This window comes from Acinonyx jubatus, chromosome D1, assembly GCF_027475565.1.
Source record: "Acinonyx jubatus isolate Ajub_Pintada_27869175 chromosome D1, VMU_Ajub_asm_v1.0, whole genome shotgun sequence".
NCBI lineage: Eukaryota > Metazoa > Chordata > Mammalia > Carnivora > Felidae > Acinonyx > Acinonyx jubatus.
The window spans coordinates 55,893,491-55,911,204 of NC_069390.1; the positions used below are offsets into that span (position 1 = coordinate 55,893,491).

The window sequence follows — 17,714 nt, forward strand, 5'->3', positions numbered from 1 at the left end:
TAGCCACATATCTACGTGAGACTGGATTTTTTTTTTTTAAGGTTATTTATTTTGAGAGAGAGAACACACATGCACACACGCATGCAGAAACAGGAGAAGGTCAGAGAGGAGAAAAAGAATCCCAAGCAGGCTCCATGCCATCAGCCCAGAGCCGGATATGGGGCTCAAACTCACTAACTGTGAGATTGTAACCTGAGCCAAGATGAAGAGTCCAACGCTTAACCAACTGAGCCACCCAGGCACCCCAGATCAGGTTTTTAATACAAGCTGCTTTTATTAGCTATGTAACCAAATGCAAGCTACTTAATCCCTACAAACCTCAGTTGCTTTAGTTTCCTCTTCTGTAAAATAGGCACAATACCCTACACAAGGTAAATGTGATCATTAAATTATATAAGAGAGAAAAAATACCCAGCATATTACCTGATATACAACTTATTAGGTCCCTTTTGTCTTTCTATCCTCATCCCCTACTAGTTCTCAGACCTGAGACAAATTACCCTCTTGAGTCTTGATTTCTTCATTCTTAAAATAATGCAACATGACACACCTATGCACTATAGGTCAAATAAAATAGTATAATTCTGTTTACAGAAGTATAGTGTAACAATACTTATAGAGATTTTTGCTATAAATTCAAAATAAAACAAGGATGACACATTAGAAAACTGGGATATGTTAAAAAATTCTAAAACAAAGGCTAGAAAATATGAGCATCAGCAGAAACTGTCAACCTTGAAGGACATGATCACAAGGCAAATCAAGATCATAATCTTCAGTCAGCCAAGAATTGAAGTTTACTATAAAAAATATATCAGCCACAGTTCTTTCAAAATGTGCATATCTAAGAAAAAGCACAATCTATACCATTATGAAAACAGGCATATTCTAAAAGGACCCAGATAACTGCTTAAATGGAGGAAGGAGAGGGAGTTGTATTGGAGCTTTATAAACCAAAGCGTTCTTACAGCATCTTCATATAGAGATCAATGGTCCATTTATTAAAACATTAAACTCTTAGATAAAAAGAGTAACAGTTTGACAAAAAAGATTCTGTATAATTGTTCTCTACACTAAAGATATGCATAATTGCCCACGACACTAAATTTTATAATAAATAAAATAAGAAATATGAACTTGCTTTAGTCTCTTTTATCTTCAATATTCTACAACCTAAAGTCTGATTTTTGATACCCTATGGGTTAAGAATGAAACGAAGATGGGGCACCTGGGTGTCTCAGCTGGTTGAGCATCTGACTTCGGCTCAGGTCCTGAACTCATGGTTTGTGAGTTCGAGCCCCACACTGGGCTCGATGCTGTCAGCACAGAGCCTGCTTCGGATCCTCTGTCCCTCTCTCTGCCCCTACCCCACTTGCACTCTCTCAAAAATAAACATTTTTTTAAAAATTGAATGAAACATAAGAGGAGAAAAGAGGAGGAGCTTCAGGAAGAAGATGGGGAGGGAAAGGAAGAACAGGAGGAAAAGGAAAAGAAGAAATTATAGAGACTGCATGTGACCCACAAACCTAAAATATTTTTTACTGAAATCATTTGCCAACTCCTGAATATAACCTCTTGCTGCTTCTACTTCTGAATCTTAAGCTATACACCAACATCATCACCAAAGCCTTTATCAATCCAATTAAGTTCTAAATTCCATTCTAAAAAAATTTTAAAAACAACATAGTATCTTACTCCTTATTAGAATATCATACTCCTGGCTTGTCCTCTATCCTTACTAGATTCAGTTCAAAAACTAATCACTCACTACTTGTACCCTCCAAAAACTAAAACTATAAAGATGACTAGGATACAGTCCCTGCCACCAAAAAACTTACAGGAGCAGACAAAAACAGTCAATTTACCTAAAACAGAGTATTATGACATAAGCATGTATTGGATGACCGAGGGAACAAATTGGGGGCACTTACAGCAACCTTTAAGGTTTTGAAAGGTTTCTTAGGGGAGATGGACCCAACCCAGAGGGATGAATAAAAGGAAAAACGGCGTCAACAAAGGTGTGAAATTGCAAGATATCTGTAAGAACTACATGCTACTCAGTATTCCCAGTCATAGGAAGAGTTACAAGCAGAAGTACATAGGCACAGGTCACAGAAGGCCTAACAGTTATGGTAAGGAGCCTAGACTTTAGAGCCAATAAAGGGATTTAAGCAAGAGAACAATGTGGACATATACACCTACTGGATAGATGTCGTAGCTGCTGAGTAAGACAGGTTTACTAGATGGGTGATACAGAAACCAGTTGTCCAGGTGAGATCAGGGTCTGAACTAAGGCGGTAATAGTAGGAATGGGGAGATGAATTCCAGAAATATTTAGAAACATTTAATTGGAGCTATGAAGGATAAGGGAGAAGAAATGACTAAGGGCACAAGAATATGCAATGGGAAAAAGACGGTCTCTTCAACAAATGGTATTAGGAAAACCAGACAGCTACATGCTAAAGAATGAAACTGAACCACTTTTTTACACCATACACAAAAATAAACTTAAAATGGATTAAAGATTTAAATGTAAGACCTGAAACCATAAAAGTCCTAGAAGACAGGACAGGTAGAACTTTCTCTGACATCAGCCATAGCAACATTTTTCTAGATATGTCTCCTGAGGCAAGGGAAATAAAAGCAAAAATAAACTATTAGCACTACATCAAAACAAAAAGCTTCTGCACAGCAGAGGAAACAAAACTAAAAGACAACCTACTGAATGGGGTATTTCCAAAGACCTAGTCAATAAAGGGTCAGTATACAAAATGTATAAAGAACTTACACAATGCAAGACCAAAAAAACCCCAAGTAATCCAATTAAAAAACAGAACATTCTGCAAAGAAGACACAGAGATGGCCAACAGACACCTGAAAAGATGCTCGACATCACTGATCATCAGGGAAATGCAGATCATAACCACAATTAGATATCAACTCACATCTATCAGAATGGCTAAATCAAAAACACAAGAAACAAGTGTTGGCAAGGATGTGGAGTAAAAGGTGGGAATGCAAACTGGTGCACCTCTGTGAAAAACAGTATGGAGGTTCTTCAAAAAATTAAAAACCAAATTACCATGTGATCCAGTAATTCCACTACTGAGTATTTACCCAAAGAGTACAGAAACACTAACCCAAAAGGATACACACACCACTATGTTTATTGCAGCATTATGTAAAATAGCCAAATTATCAAGTGTCCACTGATAGATGAATGGATAAAGAAGATGTGGTTTAGGGGCGCCTGGGTGGCGCAGTCGGTTAAGCGTCGGACTTCAGCCAGGTCACGATCTCGCGGTCCGTGAGTTTGAGCACCGCGTCAGGCTCTGGGCTGATGGCTCAGAGCCTGGAGCCTGTTTCCGATTCTGTGTCTCCCTCTCTCTCTGCCCCTCCCCCATTCATGCTCTGTCTCTCTCTGTCCCAAAAAAAATAAATAAACGTTGAAAAAAAGAAGATGTGGTATATATACACGATAGAATATTAGCCATAAAAAAAGAATAAAATCTTGCCATATGCAACACGGACAGATCTAGAGGGTATAAATGCTAAGTGAAATAAGTCAGAGAAAGACAAATACCATATGATTTCACTCATATGTGGAATTCAAGAAACGAAACAAAGAAAAACAAAAGAGACAAACCAAAAACAGACTATTAGCTATAGAGAACAAACCGATAATTACCAGAGGGGAGGTTAGAGGCAGGATGGGTAAAACTGGTGAAGAGGATTAAGAGCACACTTATCATGGGGCACCTGGCTGGCTCAGTCGGTTGAGCATCCAACTTCAGCTCAGGTCATGATCTCACAGTTTCATAAGTTCAAGCCCCGTGTCGGGCTCTGTGCTGATGGCTCAGAGCCCGGAGCCTGCTTCAGATTCTGTCTCCCTCTCTCTCTCTTCCCTTCCCCTGCTCACACTCTCTCTCTCTCAAAAATAAACATTAAAAATTAAAAAAAAAAACAAACAGTGCTCAGTCATGAGCACGGAATAACATACAGAATAGTTTGAATCACTGAACTGTACACCTGAAACTAAGGTAACACTGTATATTAACTATACTGGAATTAAAATTTAAAAAAAACAAAAAAAGAAAGAAAAAAAGAAGGGCACCTGGGTGGCTCAGTCAATGAAGTGTTCAACTCTTGGTTTCGGCTCAAGCCACGATCTCACGGCTTCATGGGTTCGAGCCCCACATGGGGTTCTGTGCTGGCAGCAGGGAGCCTGCTTGGGATTCATTCTCTCTCTCTCTCTCTCTCTCTGCCCCTCCCCCACTCGCACTGTCTCTGTCTCTCTCAAAATAAATAAATAAACTTTTATAAACAAATAAAATTTTTAAAAAGAGAAAGAAAAGACTAATGGCACATATTCATTAGCCAGTATGACTGGATATATGGTAGTACATTTGTTACAAGACTACAAGAAGAGATGATTTTAACTTTGTGTGGAAGAGGACACAGAATGGAAGAGGTTAGAAGTATATGGGGAAAATGGGTTCTGTTTTGGACCTTTTGAATGTGAGGAAAATCTAAATGTAGAAAATCTGCATGTAGATGGCCAGTAGCTAGTCAGATTTACAAGTCTGGAACTCACAAGAGAGCTTCATGCTGGAGATATTTCAGAGTCATCAGCATATAGGTAACAGTTTAAGCCAATAGAGTGGGCAAGACTACTTAAGGAAAGAATCTTAGAAAGTTCAGTAAGTCAAGGAGCCAACCCTAAGGAATACCAACAGTCACTGAGAAAGCAGAAACAATAAAGATTTCATCTTAAATATCAGCTGATTTCCATAGCTTCAAAAATCTCTTCCAGCTGAACAACTGGGAAGAACAAAAAAACCACAAAACGTGTTCATTAATACACCTTATCTAATGAACAAAGTAAAAATTAAGAAATTCAATAGAAGAGGACTTTCCAGGAGGAGGCATAGCATATCAAAAAAACAGGAGCAAGACAGTACAGTATGTTTGGGGATTTGTTCATTTGGTCTTACAGTAGGTATACATGCTAGAAAGGCCTTAAAAAGAGGTATGAAACTAAGGCCTACAAGAACACTGGGAGGGAACAATCAAGGAAGACTGTGCTTTTGACATCATGAACCATTTTTAAGCTCTCCTTCCACAACACATCCACATCTCCTTTAGGTCTCAGCTCAAGCATTAATTCCTCCAAGAATCTGTCTCTTGCCAGTTCCCCTAGGCAGATCAGGCCACACCAACCTCCATCCTCCCCATGCCCCTTGTTCATGCCCCACTGTGGCATTTATCCTACCATGCTATGGCAATGTGTGGCATGTCTGTCTCCCAAATGTATCGACTCTAAACTCCTTAAGAGCAGGGAATTTTAATTTTTGTAGCCCATACTTACAGCACCCCCTCACCGCCACCTAATAATCACTCAATATGTATTTTGGTGGTTTTTTTTTAAGTTTATTTATTTTATTTTGAGAGAGAGAGGGAGGGAGGGAGGGAGGGAGGGGGGGATCCCAAGCAGGCTCCATGTTTATCAGCCCAGGGCCAAATGCCAGGCTCCATCCCATGAACCATGAGATCATGACCTAAGCCGAAACCAAGAGTCAGACACTGAGCCACCCAAGTGGCCCTGTATTTGTTGAACAAATGTCTTAAACCTATCTGAAGCAGACAGGACTACTAGCTCTTTGGCCTTGGAATGTGTTGCAGTTGTGGATTTACGTTCTTTGTTTTGCTTTACTTATGATAATATTACATAAATTTCTATTCCAAATGTAAAATGAGTGTGAGGAGATACAGCTCAGAAAAATACTGCATAACAAAAGAACAGCATACAGAAAAAATTTGCTCTAAACAATTCATAAGTAAAATAAAAATAATAGTAGTCACGGCTGTCATATTAAGCACCAATTATGTATGTGCCAGTGAGTGTTCCAGGTTCTTTGTCCTTTTTATCTCATTTAACGCATACAACAAATCAACAATGGAGTATTATCACCCTTTTACATATGTGCACATCATTTATCTCACTTCTACTCTGTCTTGGTTATAAGTTACAGGTGGAAAACTGAGTTTTGTCAGAATAATGAAAAGCAAACACTGTATACTGCATTCTCTACTTCAATATAGCCTCGTTACATTTTGAGCTAGCCAGCACAGTTACTGTGGGACCAAGTCTCATAAATTCACTAGGAGAAAGTCCTCTAGCACATTCTCTGTCCCACTATATCCAACAATCTTCAAGTTTCAAGGGAGAAATTGTGAACTGTCCATATAACCCTCCTCCAAGAGCAACTCTTCAGAGAAGCAATAAATCAAATATGACAAGCTTTTTACCTCTGTGTGGGGATTTCAATTTTGTAAACTAGAATGGTAAAAACCCTAACATTTATATAATACTTTCCAGTTTAAAAAGTATTTCCACATTTATTATCTCATTTGAGACCCATTTTACAGACAAGCAAACTGAAGCTCCAACAGATTTTAATGAATCTGGATTTCACATCTCTTAGACAAAAAAATTCTTGATGTCTAGGTTGTCAAATTCTGATATGTATAACTGAGGACTTCCTATCCATGGTACTCTCTGTACATCAGATGACAGACCCTCCTGTACAACCAGGAAAGGATCAATGTACTAGGCAGACTACCTGCAAAAAGACACACACAAATTTTGACGAAAAGAATGAAGTGACCTATCAAAACAGGAAATGAAGTTCTACGTTGGTATAACAAAGAATTAGTATCTAATAAATACAGAGCTAGCAATGAGGAAAAAGCTCTAAGAAAGTGCTGTTCCAAAGCTCACAAAGGCTGCTATTACCCTCTCCCATTCCTATTTCCAAGTACGATTGATCCACATCTGGATAATCTCATCAGCCATAAATGCAAGCTGGCTTCTTGCTATCTAGACTACCCTGTGTGTGTGTACACATGCTCATCTACTGAGGTATACATATAATTTTACTTACATATACATATAAGTAAAAAATATAGCCAGATAATGGGATTATAGACAATAATTTTGCTTCCTTTTACTTTTTGTAATTTCCAATTTCTACCACATGCATGTTATTTTAATGGTAGAAAAAAAATAAGAATGATAAGAATATGGCCAGAGAATACTTACACTATGATTCTATTTACATAAAATTGCAACAGTAAAAAAATAAATTGTTTAAAGATATGCACTTGTTTGCTAAAACTATAAAGACAAGAAAGCGATCCACACAAAATTCAGGAAAGCAGTTACTTATTAGGAATAGAGAAGGAGAGAGATTCAATCAGGCAGGGAATAACAAAAGGCTTTAAAGGTACTAAAAATTTCCTTTTTAAGCTAAGTAGGAAAAAGATAGGTCTTCAATTTGTTACCATACTTTAAAATAAAGATGTATATTATACGCACCTTTATACATACGATTTATTCTGCAATGTAAAAAGAAGATACAAACAGGGTTGGAAAATCAGAATTTGGGGGCTGTAACCCAGACTTTTCCATTTACTGTGACCTTAAACAATTCATTTAAACCCTCAGAGCAGTTTTTCTTCTTATTTTATAGACGAGGAAGCTACAGCTAACATATGTTTAGCACTTTACTGATTAAAGTTCCTAGACTACAGTACAAACATGTAAATAGATAAACTGTGAGATAATACAAAGTAATCCCTCTTTAGTAAATTATAGAACATCGTTATACCAAGAACTCAATGGTAGGACACACAAGGCTATTTACATTCTAATATCTTCTTGTCTCATAATAATGGCAACAATTAATGTTTTTTAATATGTACTATGTAATCAACCCACTATGTTAAATACTTTCCATGGATTATTTTGTTTAATCCTCAAAACAACCCTATGAAATTAAAATTAGTTCTCTCATGCTCACTTTACAGATAAGACTATTGTGCCCAAGGTCACACAGCTAGCAGTATATGGTGGACTCAATTCAGAAGCCACACCTTTCACCACACCAAGTTATGCCTCACTTTTCTCAATTTAAGATTATTTATTTATTTAGAGAGAGAGAGCACAAACAGGAGGGGCAGAAGGGGAGACAGAGAATCCCAAGCAAACTCCATGCTGTCAACGCAGTGCCCAACATGGGGCTCAATCCCACAAACCAGGAGATCATGACCTGAGTAGAAACCAGGAGTTGGGCATTAACTGACTGAGACACCCAGGCTCCCCTCTCACTATATTTAATTCATCCATCTCTCCCAACAACGAAAGACTCCTTCACAACTGTTTTTTGTTCATTTTTATTTCCCTGGCACTTTATTCCCAGGCAATAAGTAAATAAATATTGAACAAATAGTTCATATACATACGGTGTTTTCAAGGCATAACGTTATTTCAGGACATGAACTGATTTGTTTCCCTTGATGGCCTTGCCAAACATAAAAGTGTTTGTTTGTTTTTACTATTTTAACCATTTTTAAGTGTGCAATTCAGGAGAAGTACATTCACAATGTTGTGCAACCATTACCACTAAGTATGAAAGGTTTTTAATGACTTTACTGAAATCAATCGCTCAGCTATCAATAGGTAGAATGGGGATTTGAACCCAGGACTCTGCACCCCTAAATTCACAGGCTATTCACTCTACTGAGGGGCCTATCAATACTTCCATCTGCTCTCTCCTTCTTACCAGAATATCAGAAGAATTAAACACACACTTTATATACATTTCTACTGCACAGGTGCCCACAGCTGTGAGGGGGGAAAAATCCACCAAGACGCTTCTCCCAGGTGATTACTTTTCATTTTGAGCTTTCAAAAGCTAGAGCTTTAACATAAATATCTCACCTCTAGCTCAAGCCTGCAGATCCGCAAAAGCAACGTCTGCACCCCAAAGTTATGAGAAGAAATGCTTGCATTAGATTACACTCTCACTGAATTACAGGTAACTGCTCAAACCTGGTTTTTATTGTAACACAGCTTCCTTATAACAAAACACTTTCAATCCCAAGGATAAGTCAAATCTTCCATCATTCTACCTATTTTGGAACAACAACAACAAAAAAAAGGATTCTAAGTATTGGGCATTTTTACATGCTCAACTGTGAAAGCCAAGGAAAATGGATTGTTTACGAGCTGAAGTCTGAAGCTTGAACAAGCAAACAAAAAATCATTTTGATCCTGTTGATGCCAATTTTATCCTCTTTACATCCCTCCTCATGTTTTCTCAGTCTGAGCTCTAATCAACAGCTACTTCCTGTTTAACATATCATAGTTAATGCAATTAAGTGCAGAAAATTGTTTCCCTAAAACTGTTTCCCCCCAATCACACCCCTCTCTACCTTCCAGGATCACTATTCTGCCATAAGAATGAGCATATCATGAAGCTTTAAATAAAATTGCTGATGAATAGATGGAGACACTGCTTCTGCAGTTAATGCAATGTTCCTATATCAACACCAACTCCTAAAAAAAAACACAAAAATGATTCTATATGCTTTACCTAGCCACATCAGACAGAATTCTGACCATCTGAATTCCTTTAGAAGAAAATTCAATCTATAGAAATATAGTCCAATTATTTTAAATCTTATCAAGTAATGTCAAAAGAGAATCAAATGAAAAACTCCATCAATACCAAACCATTTCACCAATGAATATTTATGACATTTCTGTATTTCCTGTCTTCTCTCTGTTTACATAAAGCAGTGGTGCCAAGATTCATCTCAGGATTATTAGCCTGCAATACAATGATGGGCCTAATTGCCTTGCAAACCAGGACACCAATAAACGGAGTCTTCAGACAATCAATTTTAAGAGGAGAGAAAAAAAAAAAAAAGGCCTAAGCTCTTTCTACATACATGCACTTTGCCTAAGAAATAAATTCAGCCTCATATTTTTCAGTCTTATTTATGGGTTCTCAAGCAAGAAATGCTCCCTTAAATATCTCAACTCATCAAATCTATTTAATTCCAAATTCCAGGACTAATTTTCAAATGCACCAAGGAGAGGGTGGGAAGAAGCAGGCAGAGACATCATATAGAAAGATATCTATCCCATTTCAGATTTATCTTCTCCATCTTTAGTTTGGGAGGTTTTTTCCTCAAAGTTTCTTTTTATGATAAATGAATAGAAAACACCCTCCCGTCGCCCCCCCCCCTTAATTCTACTTTAACTGAAGCCCCTCTTAACTTCACCTTTTGGGTTGATTTACTTCCAAATATGATACTAATACAAATGAAACAAAAAGATCGAACTAACAGCTTAAGACATCCTCTAGGAAAGAAAGTCTTTAATGTACCTTCTCTGTCCCCTGCAAAGTCCCCTCTGATTACTGTCCCTCCCCTAACCACAGCCTCCAAAGCTGTCCATTTAAGTACAACCCCTTACCCTCTTGTGTCTCTTGGAGGACGTAAGAATCTTTCCTCTCTAGAATCATCCAACCCACTTCTTCCCAGCCCTGCTCACCGCCCCACTCCATCCTCCCTGCCCCATCCGCACCTGCAACTCCAGGTTTCCCACTCCTTAAATAGCTTCTTTGCCACCTCACCATCAGCAACCACCCCTCCAGTCCTACCAGTTCATCTCAGACACTCCTTTTCCAAAACTCTCTCCACCACCTTGGAAAGGGGCATTTTCTTCAAGATACCATCCCCCAACCTTGTGCACCACCTGCCACTATTCTTTCACTGTGTCTAGCCCAGCAGCGTCTTCTGAGCCCTCTGACTCAACCCCACACCCAGGGAGCCACCATGCCTTTTCCAGTGGCTCTAAAATCACCCTAAATCCCACCCCCTGTGTCCCCCTCCAATTTCAATCTCTGCCTGCCCATTTTGGGCCTAACTTCTAATTTACCCCCCTCCTGCCAGCTCACCATCATACTCCTCTCATTGAAAGTCCCACCCCCACCAAGCTCCTATTCCAACCTCCATAAGCACTCCCCAGAAAAACCCCCAATTCTACCTCCTCTGCTCTCCTAACCCACGCTATTCCATAAGTCTCCACAAATTACACCACCCCCAGAGGGCAAACGCCCACTTCAAGCTCAGGTCTCAACCCGTGCCAAGCCCCTTACTCCCAGCCCCTACCACCTACTTTAGTCTGCCTTAGGTCCATCCCAAATTCCACCCTCCTGAATTAACACCCCTCCCCCAGGGTCCTATCCAACCCTGCAATACCACTGTCTATTGAAATCATCTCCCCACCTTGCACCCCGGCTGGATCCCAAGCTGTCAACTGCTCCAAGCCAACCCCAAATCCATCACCCTCATTCAGTCCCCTCCCCCATTAAAAGCCATCCCACTCCAGTCTCATCATCCATGTCGCCCAAAAACATCCCAAATTCCACCCCGACCTCCCAAGCTCACGCTCCTGTCCCATATCGGGTCAATCGCTATTAAAAGTCCCCTTCCCTCGTCGCCGCCCCCCCCCCCCCCGAACCTGCTTGGGTCCCACCCTCACCCCACCCCCAGCCCGCGCCTGGACAAGTCTCCCCTGCCAACCCGCCGTTCCATCGCGATCTCAACCCCCTTCCCCCAACCCGCGCGGGGGCTCCGCAGCCCCCACTCTCGTTCTCCGTAAGTACCACCGGCCCAGGCTCCTAGAGAGCGGACCAGGAGAGGGGGGGGAGGTCTCCTCACCGGCGAGCCGCTGCAGGCGAAAACGGCGGCGGAGGCGGCGATGCCCTTGTCTTCTCTGGAGGCTACAGCGACGACGCTCTCACTCCCTCGCCTGTGTCCAGTAAGGTGGCGGATGGCGCGCAGGAACCGAGAGCCTCCTCCTCAGATTCGGCTCTGAATCCTCTGCAGTAGCCGACGAAGAGCCCGACGGGTGGGGGGAGGGGACGCTCGGCTGCGGGCGAAGGAGGAGGAGGCGGAGGGAGGGGGCGGGGGACCGCTAAGAAGGGCGGGGAAGGAGGAGCCTGCGCGGCGCCGCGACACGTCCCACAGCCTCAGCGCGCCGGGACCACAATTCCCGGCATGCCCTGCTCCGGCTCGCGCCTGGCCTGCGCGGCCTGCGCCTCCAGCCGCGCGCCGTATGCAGAGTGGCCGCGCCCGCCCTGGTAACGGACAATGGAGTAAAGTCAACCATCCCTTAGCGGCCTTTGTAAACTCAGAAACCATTTGTGAGGAAAGTTAGGTCTCCCCGAGCCCTCTTCTCAAAGTAGCGATGTTTGCAAAGTCTCCAATCTCTTTACACACACATACACCCACTGCCGCCCCCTGCTGGACTACACTTCCCAGCATGCTCCCACAGTCTCCCGCCCTCCTTCCGGACCCTTCTCAGACGCGGTACTAGAGTTCCCAGGGGGTGGTGCCTGCGAAATGCTGGGAGATGCAGTTCTCGTTTCTTCCTCCATGTTAAGAAAAAGAAGTGAAAGAGAGGAAAAAAGGAAGGAATAAGCCAACCCACTGAGGATAGGCCTAGATGGGTTAGATCACCTGTGAGTCTGTACTCTCATCGTCAGCCCCGTTGCCACTGTCACACCAGAGCTAATTCAGCAGCTCCCTCCTGGTCTCCCTGCAAATCAGAGGACGATTTGGCAACTTAAATGCAAATGTGAAAAGAGGTTGCTTTTCGACCGGGCTCCATTACTTTAATTTTTTTTACCTTAAAAAGAGAATGAAACATTTTGAAAAAGATGAATGCACAAGGTGCATTGAGGTTTTTGATTATCGGGGTATTGTAAATGTCCATTTGTATATACAAACAATACAGTAGTAAGCTATTTGAAATGATGATGTAGATCTATTTATTGACACGAAAAGCTATTCACCATTTATTCTGGAGGGAAACACATTGATTACAGAACAGCATGTTTAAATGGTACAATTTACGTGAAGTTTGAGACGATAGTCTACAAAAGCATAGTGAGACTTAAGCAAAGAGGTTCCCCAAATACTATCAGTGATTATCTTGGAGGAAAGGGTGTCAGATTTCAAGTAATTCTTATTTTCTTATTGCCTGAACTGTTTAAAAAAGAGCATCTAATTTTTTAAGTTATAAGACTATTTTCAAAAAATTTCCAAAATCCAACAACAATTCTTTGCTGTCTAAAAGCTTACCACGGCTTCCTGTTGCCCTCTGTGGTGCTCCGGGATGAGGCCTGTCTGGTTTTTCTATGAGCTCAACAGTTCCACTATTAAAACAAATAATGGTGGTTATTTACAATTAATAAAAAACCATTAAATTAGTAGAATGTTTTCTATTCTCATTACCTATTCTCAAATTTTTACTTCTTCCGGTCTTTCCAAAGCCATTTCCTCCTTTTCTCCTCATTCTTGAAATTCAAACCAAAATCCTACCTTCCCTAGAATGAATTTTAGGCACATTAATTTTCTTTCTATCTGAATTCTTATAGCACGGGTTTTTAATCTCTGGGCCAGAGATCTCTGTGGAGATGGGGAGTGAGGAGGGAGGAACAGGGTTACTGTAAAGGGTCTGCAAAGCTCTCCTTAAACAAAACATTGTCTATTGACTGAATAAGTCTTATACTTAAAAAAATAATTTTTCTTCTGTGTCCAACTCTCCTAGCATATGGAACATGGCATCAGATGATTCCCCTATTTAGCATAAATCCTGTTATGGTATTTTAGATTTAGGATATTGTTATTCCTTGATGTTCTGAACACTAGAACATTCAAGCTCCACTAGCCAGCCCACTGGAGAACCTCAAGCCTACGTGAGAAAGGCCAGGTTCCTTGTATCAGAGGTTAATGTGGTCTACAGCCCTGCTGCAATCAGTCTCTTCAGCTTCACCCCACCTAACTCTAGTTACACTTCTGTTCCTTATGACTCACTCTGCCCAAATATATCGGGCACTGTCATTTTCTTTTCGGTTTTTTTTAAGATTTTTTTTTTTTCAGTAATCTCTACACCTAATGTAAGGCTCAAACTCACAACCCTGAGATCAAAAGTTGCACATTCCACCAACTGAACCAGCCAGGTGCTGCGGGCACTATCATTTTCAAACTGCTTACCTCATTTTCATCCTTTTTGCCCAGCCTTAAAAGCCCAGTCCCATACATACATTTCCCCAAATATCATAGCCCCTCTGCTCCCTTTTTTTAAATTTTTAAAAAAATTTTTAGTGTTTATTTTTGAGAGAGAGAGAGAGAGAGAGAGACAGAGCACGAGTGGGGGAGGGGCAGAGAGAGGGGGAGACACAGAATCCAAAGCAGGCTCTAGGCTCTGAGCTGTCAGCACAGAGTCCAACATGGGTCTCTAACCTGTGAATCGCAAGATCATGACCAGAGCCAAAGTCGGACACTTAAACAACTGAGCCACCCAAGTGCCCCTCTCTTTTCTGAGCTGAGTAAGAAAAGTGCCTGTGACATGTTTGCTATGTGACAGGGAAGTCCCTTCCCCTCCCTAAGTGTTGCATTGCCCAGGCCCTCTTCTAAACCCTCTTTACTCCCCTCCTCCTTCTTTTTCCCATTTGTCCTACTGGAAGAAAGAGGGGGGCTGGGTGAAGATCAGAATTAGAAGGGATCTGGTCTGGCCAGGAAGTAAAGCATTATCAGGTTTAGGGTCACAGGGATGAGAAAGTTTACCAGACTATCCTAAATTAGACCTTGCCTTAAACATGCTGGGTGACCTTTAGTAAGTCTCTTAACTGTCCTGAATCTCAGTGTTTACATCTGTAAAATGGAAGGAATGAATCCTGCCCTTTCCCCTCAAAACGTTATTAGGAGAATCCAATAAAGCGATGAGTATGAGAGTATTTGGAGACTGTAAAGTGACACTTACAGTGCAAACCCTTCATCTAATTTGAGAATTCTCTCTCTGAATCCCTGCCAACTGTTGGTATGTAAACTTTTTACTCAGAATTAGACCATTATTAATGGATTTATTAAAGTATTTAAGGAATCAACTCCATGAAGCCAATTTAATTCCTTGATAAATTTTCTGTATAGCACAGTTAAACAATTTCTAACTTTTCTAGATCTTTTTCTATATTGAATTTTCATCAAGATATATTCTTTTCTCCATCAATTTTACAAGAAAGTTCAGATTCTTCGGTTATCTTTTATCTTTACCAATTTTTACTGATTTTTGCTTCAGTTATTATGAAGTTTCTAGTCATTATTTCCACCAATTCCACCTTTTCCTGGAAGCAGTTTGAGCCATTGTCAGTTTTATTTTGTGTTGATTATGTCTACCAAGTGGAATCTTCCCAGGGGTCAACTTTGCAATGTTTAATGTTACCAACAAAGATGGGATCATTCAGTTTGCTTTTCCATCCATAATAAATGTTTACCACATGTAGTTTTAGCCATTGTCAGTTTTATTTTGTGTTGATTATTTCTACCACATCTAATTTTTTTGTTTTCTGCAACCCAAGCAAAACACACTGAAGGACAAAATGACAGTGTCAAAACACTATCCGTTGCCTGTTATTATCTGATTAACTGGGACTGTGAGATGGTTTTGTCTCCACTGTGTTAATGAGTTTGTTTGAGCTCCTCTTTCTCTCAAAGCATCTCTTTAAGAGCATTGGCACACATGTGTGGGCTGGACTCTTACTTAAGAATTGCTTGCAAAAAAAAAAAAAAAGTATTGCATTAGAATTGCAAGAAAATGGACATTACAGACCATGTTAGGAGAACCAATTTTCATTGAGCCAGCTGCTGGGCTGGCATTTAAGATCCATTATGTCATTTAATCCTTCAGCCTAAACTTCCTTTACATGCCCATTTTATAGCAGAGAAAATTGAGGCCCAGAGAGAGGAAGAGATGGTCGAATTAGGATCAGAAACCAGGCCCTGGTTTAACACTTGGTGCAATTTGAATGTTTACAAGTTCCAAAAATTATGTAACTTAATTTTTAAACTTTTGCAATCATCTTAATGGAAAATTAAATTATAATTTTAGAGTTTAGCTAAGATAAACAAGAAAAATGCATGAATATAAACAAAGCATTCTCAAAGAGCTTTTTGTAAATTAAAAATAGAATTACCATATGATCCAGTAATTCCACTGTTGGGTATTTACCCAAAGAAAACAAAAACACTAATTCAAAAAGATATATGCCCCCCTATGTTTATTTCAGCATTTATAATAACCAAAATGGAAGCAGCCCAAGTTTCCATCAATAGATGAATAGATAAAGAAGATATGGTGTGTGTGTGTGTGTAAAGGAATATTACTCAGTCATAAAAAAAGAATGAAATCTTGCCATTTACAACCACATGGCTGTGGAGAGTATTATGCTAAGTGAAATAAGTCAGTCAGAGAAAGACAAATACCATATGATTTTACTCATATGTGGAATTTAAGAAACAAAATAAAAAAAGAGGCAAGCAAAAAAGAAAACCAGACGCTTAACTATAGAGAACAAATTGATAGTTACGGGGGGGAGGGGTGGAGACATGAGTGAAACAGGTAAGGGGATTAAGAGTACTAAGTGATGAGCACTGAGTAATGTATAGAATTGTTGAATCACTATATCATATACCTGAAACACTGTATGCTAATTATCCTGGAATTAAATTGTTAAATGTTTATTTAGTTTTGAGAGAGAGACAGACAGAACATGAGCTGGGGAGGGACAGAGAGAGGGAGACACAGAATCCAACGCAGGCTCCAGGCTCTGAGCTGTCAGCACAGCAGGGCTCGAACCCACGAACTACAAGATCATGACCTGAGCTGAAGTCGGCGCTTCACCGACTAAGCCACCTAGACACCCCTTGAATTAAAATGTTTTAAATATATTTAAATTTTTTTAATGTTTATTTTTATTTTTGAGACAGAGAGAGCATGAGTGGGAGAGGGGCAGAGAGAGAGGGAGACACAGAATCTGAAGCAGGCTCCAGGCTCCGAGCTGTCAGCACAGAGCCTGACATGGGGCTCGAACATACATACCGTGAGATCATGACCTGAGCTGAAGCCAGATGCCCAACCGACTGAGCCACCCAGGCACCCCTAAATATATTTTAAAAAGAGATTTTTTTGTGTGATAGCAAATGAGATAAGGAGTATGAAAATGTTTTGTAAATGACCAAACACTGGACAAATGGAAGTTACTACCATTTGTGATGAAGGCTGTTATATCAACCTGTTAGGCCACCTTCCCAGAGTGCTAGAAAACTAATAACATAATAACATTCAGTAGATGGGTATCAAATGCCCATCCTAATATTTAATTCTAACAACCAATACTAAAGAATAGGATTGCATCCTATATATCTATCCTTTAAGACCCAATTCCGACATCAGGAAGCCTCTCCTCACCTTTGGTTAGGTTAGAAGCCCACTGTGCTCCCATGGACTGCTCACACTATATGTTCACTGTCTATTTACTGTCCTCAAGGACAAGGAGCAAGGTGGTCTGGTTCATCTCTGTGACCCACCTAAATCAGTTCAGCCTGGGGCTTCTCACAGCGTAAGCCTTCAGTAAATAGTGGTTGAATTAATGAACAAATCAGAGGCGCCTGGGTGGCTCAGTTGGTTGAGCGTCAGACTTCGGCTCAGGTTGTGATCTCAGGGTTTGTGAGTTTGAGCCCCGCATCGGGCTCTGTGCTGCCAGCTCAGAGCCTAGAGCCTGCTTCAGATTCTGTGTCTCCCTCTTTCTCTGCCCCTCCCCCCCTACTCACACTCTGTCTCTCCTTCAAAAATAAATAAACATTAAAAAAGAATAAATCAATCCATTAGGGGCTGCTAGCTGGCTCAGTCAGTGGAGCACGGGACTCTGGATCTTTGGCTTGAGGGTTCAAGGCCAACAATGGGCATAGAGATCACTTAAAAATAAAATATTTTTTTTAAAATATAAGGAAGTTTA

General features: G+C 40.5%; 1 protein-coding gene across 3 annotated transcripts in view; it reads right to left on the minus strand.

Annotated features, from left to right (window-relative positions):
• FAM168A (family with sequence similarity 168 member A) overlaps positions 1–17,714 on the minus strand; it is a 203,157-nt gene that overhangs the window by 174,966 nt on the left and 10,477 nt on the right. The window contains exon 2 of one of the 3 annotated variants that reach the window (XM_053203659.1): positions 13,000–13,073. The gene's annotated coding sequence lies outside the window, so the exon portion shown is untranslated. Of the gene's footprint in view, positions 1–11,574; positions 11,894–12,375; positions 12,395–12,999; positions 13,074–17,714 lie in introns of those variants that run through there. The other 2 variants (XM_053203660.1, XM_027039790.2) reach the window with 2 other exon arrangements.